This window comes from Gekko japonicus, unplaced genomic scaffold (genome assembly GCF_001447785.1).
Source record: "Gekko japonicus isolate JY-2015 unplaced genomic scaffold, Gekko_japonicus_V1.1 scaffold1152, whole genome shotgun sequence".
Classification (NCBI taxonomy): domain Eukaryota; kingdom Metazoa; phylum Chordata; class Lepidosauria; order Squamata; family Gekkonidae; genus Gekko; species Gekko japonicus.
In genome coordinates, this window is record NW_015160872.1 from 93,362 (window position 1) to 100,153 (window position 6,792).

The 6,792-nt window shown below is 48.9% G+C and overlaps 1 protein-coding gene across 1 annotated transcript in view; it reads right to left on the reverse strand.

The window, feature by feature from the left end:
- APOM (apolipoprotein M) overlaps window positions 1-6,792 on the reverse strand; it is an 18,286-nt gene that overhangs the window by 11,126 nt on the left and 368 nt on the right. The window lies entirely within an intron of this gene.

Sequence of the window (6,792 nt, forward strand, 5' to 3'; positions counted from 1 at the left end):
ATGGAGTGTTTTGTTATACTGCTATAGCGCTATAAATTGAACGTGTTTTTTTTTAATCGATCACCCGCGCGGGAGGAAAATGGCGGGAAATGCCAAACCGCTTCTGATCCGGCTCATTTCCGGTAGGGGCAAGCCCTGTGTGAAATGGCAGCCCTGTACCGGTTCACTTCAAAACGGATGATTGCCGGCTTGAAACCGGGTGAAACTGGGTAATGTGAAATTCCCCAGATCGACGGGTTTTGTTATGGCCAGATTGTTGGTGATGTGATGATAACGATTCTACAAGTTGGATTATGATGGAATCATAAGCCTGAATCAGGTCTACCGTCTCATTTGGTTCCTTTGCTAAAAGTAAGAACTTTTCCAGGCATCGAGGCTTCAAGACCTCAGCAGCCTTCCGAGACATTTCCTCAGACCAACAAATCCTAGGAATACTATGGGCTAACTCTCTTGAATCATCCCCTTGGAGCTCAGGATCTACGGCAGTGAAAGTTGGATTAAAAAGGAGGGCCAATGGAAAGTGATCACTTTCAGGCCGGCCAATCACTGAGAATGCTCTCACCTCGTCCCAAAGCGACGATGGGATCATTATATAATCAATCACACTGCTTCCTCAGGCCGAAGCAAACGTATAATCCCCAGGAGAGTCAAAGGGAGGTAGACCGTTTAAAACGATTAAGTTAAATCTCAAAGTGAGGAGGGCAAGCTGAATGCCCGCCTGATTAATAAATGAGTCTTTGGAGCATCTTAGGTCGAAAAGGCATCCTGATGGTAGATCTTCAGGATTAATACCTATTCTATCAGCCAGTTCTGCCCCATGTGATGATGAGTCTCCTGGAGCAATGGAATCCCACAGTCTAGAGACCACTCCGGAATAGACCCTGTCCTCTGTACTCATCAATGAGCACACCAGGCAGGTTATCAGCAACTCGTTGCAATCTCAGGATATCTCCAGCCACCACCTGGAGGTTGGCAATCTTACAAGTCACAGACCTTTGGCTGATAAGCTGGGTTTGTCTTACTTGTGTAGGCCTGTAAAGCTGCTGCTTGCCGGCAGTCGTCAAGCAGCAGCTGTACAAACACTTTTCCGGGATGCTTTAGGCTGATTCTTCATTGATAGGGTTGCCAGCTCCAGGTTAGGAAATACCTGGAGATTTTGGGGTGGTGCCTGAGGAGGGCAGGATTTGGGGAAGGGAGGAATGTCAAGGGGTATAATGCCATAGACTCCTCCTACCAAAGCGGCCATTTTTTCCCAGGAGAACTGATCTCTGAGGCCTGGAGATCAGTTGTAACCCCAGGGGATCTTCAGTCACCACCTAGAGGTTGGCGACCCTATGCATTGAGCAAGGGGTTGGGGAGAGAGAGAGAGAAAGAGAGAGAGAGAGAGAGAGAGAGAGAGAGAGAGAGAGAGAGAGAGAGAGAGAGAGAGAGATGGTAAGAGAGAGAGAGAGAGAGAGAGATTGGATTTATACCCCGCCCTTCACTACCCGAAGGAGTCTCAGGGTGGCTTACAATCTCCTTTCCCTTCCCCTCCCCTCCCCACAACAGACACCCTGTGAGGGAGGTGGGGCTGAGAGAGCTCTGAGAGAACTGCCCTTGAGAGAACAGCTCTGAAATAACTTGTGACTGACCCAAGGTCACACCAGCAGCTGCATGTGAAGAAGTGGGGAATTGAACCCGGTTTTCCAGATTAGAGTCCACCGCTCTTAACCCCTACACCAAACTGGCTCTCTCTTTAAGGGTGATGCCCCGGAAGAGCATTGTTTGGGAAGAAAGCTCAATAGGGATCGCCATAGAATTCGCCTTCCAGAGCTGCCATTTCCTCCAGGGGAGCAAATCTCTTCCGACCGGAGATCTATGGTTGTCAGTCTCCAAGTAGAGACCCAGACTGAGCTTTGCCTGGAATTATAACTGATCTCCAGACCTCTCAGGCCAGTTCCCTTGGGCTGACTCTGTGGAGTTACGTAAATCCCTGAGGTCTCTCTTCTCCCCACACTCTGTCTTCCTCAGGCACTGCCTCAGTTCTGCAAGGAGCTCTTTGCCTCAGTGGGTGTTGGCAAGTGTTGGGAAAGCCCTGTCTCTGCCTGAGACCCCAGGGAGTTGCTGACAAGACTGAGCAGGCTCGACTGGTGAGTCGTCTTGTGGTAAGACAGCTTAATCTGTGGTTGCCTAATGTTCTCGCAGGGGCCCAAGGGCTGCGGCACTGAGCACTTTTGGGTGGGTCTGGTGGAGGAACCCAGAACAAAAACTGCCTGTTCACTAAAAGTGTGCAGCCAAAAAAATATAACCAGAGGCAGCAGCGGCAGCAGCAGGGTGAGGAATGGGCTTGGCTTCTGCTTTTCTGGCAGTTGTCCAGAAAAACAACAACCCAACAACCCCAAAACACTTATCCGGACTGTTTAAGTCAATGAGGCTTTTGTTCGTTTCAATGAAGGAGAACTCCCAGTGTGGATTGGGTCCATTGTCCATCAGTGGGAGGCAGGCCCCAGTGGGATTTTTTTCTCCTCAGGCTCTGTAACATCTTAGGCTGTGCCTTCCTGGAGTTACTGTGGTCTGGCTTTAGTTGGCAAACATTATTCAGCTGGTGGTGGAAAAGGCCATCAAGATGCAGTTAATGTACGGTGACCCCATTGGGTTTTCAAGGCAAGCGATGGACAGAGGTGGTGTGCCATGACCTACCTCTGCATAGTGACCTTGGACATCCTTGGTGGTCTCCCATGAGGGTTGCTAGCTCCTGTTTGAGAAATACCTGGAGATGTGGGGGTGGACCTCAGCGGGGTATGATGCTATAGAGTCTGTCCTCCAAAGCAGCCATTTTCTCCAGGGGAAGTGATCATCAGCGCCTGGCAGGGCTCTAGTCGGGGGGGAGCTCTCAGGTACGGAGCTCCGGAAGAGAACCTCTAGGGGGCGGGGCGGTCACGTGGTGAAGCCCCGCCCCCTTCTTTACCCCGCCCTCTGCTTCGATCCTCATTCCGTTTGGGAATGAGGATGAAGCAGGAGGGTAAGTAGCCGGGCCTTCTGACACACTTCCGGTGATGTCAGGGGGTGTGGCCTTCTGTCACTTCTGGTGATGTCAGGGGGCGTGGCATATGCAAATAAGTTATGCTAATGAGTTATGCTAATGAGCTCCGGCAGCTCTTTTTCTACAACAAGACCCCTGGCGCCTGGAGATATATATTAAAAATGTTGTTGGTTTCTAATAGGGCTGCCAACCTCCAGGTGTTAGCTGGAGATCTCCCGCTGTTACAGCTGATCTCCAGGAAACGGAGGTCAGTTCCCTTGGAGAAAATGGCCGCTTTGGAAGGTGGACTCTATGGCATTATACCATGCCAAGGCCCCTCCCCTCCCCAAACCTCACCCTCTTCAGGCTCTATCCCCAAAATCTCCAGGCATTTCCCAACCTGGACCTGGCAACCCTAGATAAAACTCACATTCTTCCAACTTTTTTTTTTAGGGGGGGAGGACAGGTATTTGAGATGCCATGGTACATATGACAAATTTCCCTCTCCATATCACCTGGGCTTGTCCATTAGCAGAGAACTACAAGTAACAGTCATCTCCCTTATATATAAATGCCGAATGGTAGTGGCACTTCTCTAGAACATTCCACACGCTCCGGAATTGGTTGGCGCCCTGGTGTGTTACTCAGAATCTGTCCCTATCCACTGGCTGCATTGCTTGAGTCTCGCCTCCAACATTCTGAACAGTTTGCTGTTCCTATCCCCCCCATAGCTAGGCTATGTGACGACGGAAGTGATGTGACGACAGCAGGCATGCTGGGGGCGGGGCCATGGCCATACGAGGGCAGTCACGTTGGGCGCGTTGGGGGTGGAGCCACGGTCATCCGAGGGAAAACTCTATGGTTTTCCCTCGGATGATTGTGGCCCCGCCCCTGGCGTGACCGACGTGACTGCGTCACTTTTGGGTGGCGTGCTGACGCCGGGCACGTCGCGTGCACTTCCGGGTGACGTGGTTGCGGCGCGTGCGTGTGCTCCCGGAACGAAGCTGGAGTCCCCCGCTGTACATACAGCAGGGACTTGGCAACCCTACCCATAGGCACTCAGAACACAGAGGTTATTTGCATATGCAGCCTCATTGGCCTTTGCCTCGGAACACAGAGGTCGTTTGCATATGCGACTTGATTGGCTTTTGCCTCTAACATTCTAAACAGTTTGCTCTTCTGAGGTAAACTGTGTCCAATCTCCAGGTGAGGGCTGGAGATCACTCAGAATTACAACTGCTTTCCAGATGGCAGAGATCAGTTCCCCTGGAGAAAATGGTGGGCTCTGTATCCTTATATTCTGCTGAGGTGGCCTCCGTATGACAGCCAACGTGACGTAGCAGTCAGGGCTTCAGACCACGGGAGAGGCTGCAGGTGTGTGTGGGGTGGAAAGCTGAAGAGTGAGGGGGAAATAATGGTAGGTTGATGATTGGCTGGGAAGGAGATAGGGTTGCCAACTCCAGGTGGGAAATTCCTGGAGATGTGAGGGAGGGAGCCTGGAGAGGGTGAGGTTTCAGGAGGTGTGGGACCTCGGACAGGTACAAAGCCATAGATTCCACTCTCCAAGCCAACCATTCCCTTCTGGGGAACCATCATTGCCAATCTCCAGGTGAGGGCTGGAGATCACTCAAAATTACCACTGTTCTTTAGGAAGCAGAGATCAGTTCCTCTGGAGAAAATTGTGGACTCAGTGTCATTATACCCTGCTGAGGCCGCCACAGCAAATTGACACTGAGTGTCCAAGGCCGGGGCACCCGCCCAGAACCTCTTTCTAGAGGCCGTTGTATTTATTTCCACAAGGAGCCTTTTTCCTAGTTAGGAATAGATCAGGAAATGACTGGGTACTTTATACTACATGATCAGAAAAATCATGTCATTAGGTTATTCACAAGAAATAGTAATTAAAGAGGATCGTGAGGTTCTTAATGAATTTCCCAACTTTAGCAACAATATTAATTACTTCTGAGTGGAAAAGAAAAAGCAATAGCTCAATCCATGTCAGAACACTCTCAAAATAGACACACAGCTGTGGTTAAGACAAAAAGTAATTCTTGGTGAGAACGTGATAATGACTTTTTCAGTACGTACATTATGTTTGCAGTGTAAAAGAATGAGTAGGGATGCCAACCTCCAGGTGGAGCCTGGAGATCTCCCATTTTTACAACTGAACTCCAGACTACAGAGATCAGTTCCCCTGGAGAAAATGGCTGCTTTGGAAGGTGGGCTCCATGGCATTGTGCCAGGCTGAGGTCCCTACCTTCCCCATACGCTACCCTCTCCAGACTCCACCCCCAAAGTCTCCAGGTATTTTCCAACCCAGATTTGGCAACCCTACGAATGAAACTTATAGAGCTAATGGATTTAATGCCTCGGTTTGTGGTAACGGCCACATTCATTCTCTGTTGCGGCCCTGACCTTGAAGAAAGGCCTCTCTGAGGAAGCTGACAAGGCTCCCACCCTTCTGTCATTCTGCAAACTGCGTAAAACGGAATTGTCCAGGAAAGCATTTTTATAAAAGTATTTTGGCTATAGTATAATGGGAATGGTCCGGGAAAAATGCCTTCATAAAAGGAACAGGAATGTAGACTATGTCACTGTGTATGTTGTCTATTACCTGTTTATAGTAGGTTCGGGACGGAAGAAAGGACATACTACTTTACACAGAGAGTGATTAAACTGTGGAATTCGCTGCCAGAGGGTGTAGCGGTGGCCACAGGAATAAACAGCTTTAAAAGGGGATTAGACAGATTCATGGAGGATAAGTTTGTCAATGGCTACTAGTCATTGTTGGCTGAGGGGAACCTCCACATTCAGAGGCACTAAGCCTCTGAATCCCAGAGCCAGGAGGCAACATCAGGGGAAGGCCTCAGCCTCTATGCCGTGTTGTTGGCCATCCAGAGCAACTTGTTAGCCACTGTGTGAGACAGAATGCTGCACTAGATGGACTACTGGTCTGATCCAGCAGGGCTCTTATGTATTATCCTGTTCTTACTGCATCACTATTTTCTACTTTTGTAATACCATTTTCAGTATTGGTTGACATATACCTAATTTTTTTTGCTTTGTTTCAAATTTTTGTAATCCTATTCCTTTTGCATTGTTTATTAGATGCTTCATCCTACTGACCACGGTGGTTTACACTGGGCTATCCGCCTTGAGTCTCAGTGAGAAAGGCAGACTACAAATAAAATAAACAAATAGGTAAGTAAATCAATACAGTCATTGGCCCAAGAAGTGATGATGCCGATTGGTTTAGACTTAGAAAAAGGGATTAGACAAATTAGATAGGCCTCATAGATAGGCTCATAGCCATTAATTCGTGGTTCTGTAATGTCACGTCTAGACTACTGTAACACACTCTGCTTGGGGCTGCCCTTAAAGAGAACCCCCAGAAACTTCAACTTGTACAAATCATGGCTGACCGTTGTTTGTAGTCAGCTGGCTGGCAAGTACACATGACACCTATCTCGAATCAGTTGCACTGGTTGCCTACTTGTACTGAGCTTGCTAAGGCGGCAGTTCATTTTCTTGCCTGGGGCCCATAGGACCATCCGTGCATGAAGCTGTGTGCCAGTTACGTGCTTCTGAATACCAAACAAACAAGGGATGTCTGGTTGCTTCCTTGTCCTGCTAGTGGGCTTCCCAGAGGCATCTTTGCTGACACAGGATGTTGGACAGGGGACAGTCCTTGATTCTGATCTGTCCAGACTCTTCCTGTGTTAATGTTCAACCTTATGCTTTGTTTACATTGTTAAGGGAGAACTTTTAAATAAATATTAAGATATTGAAAG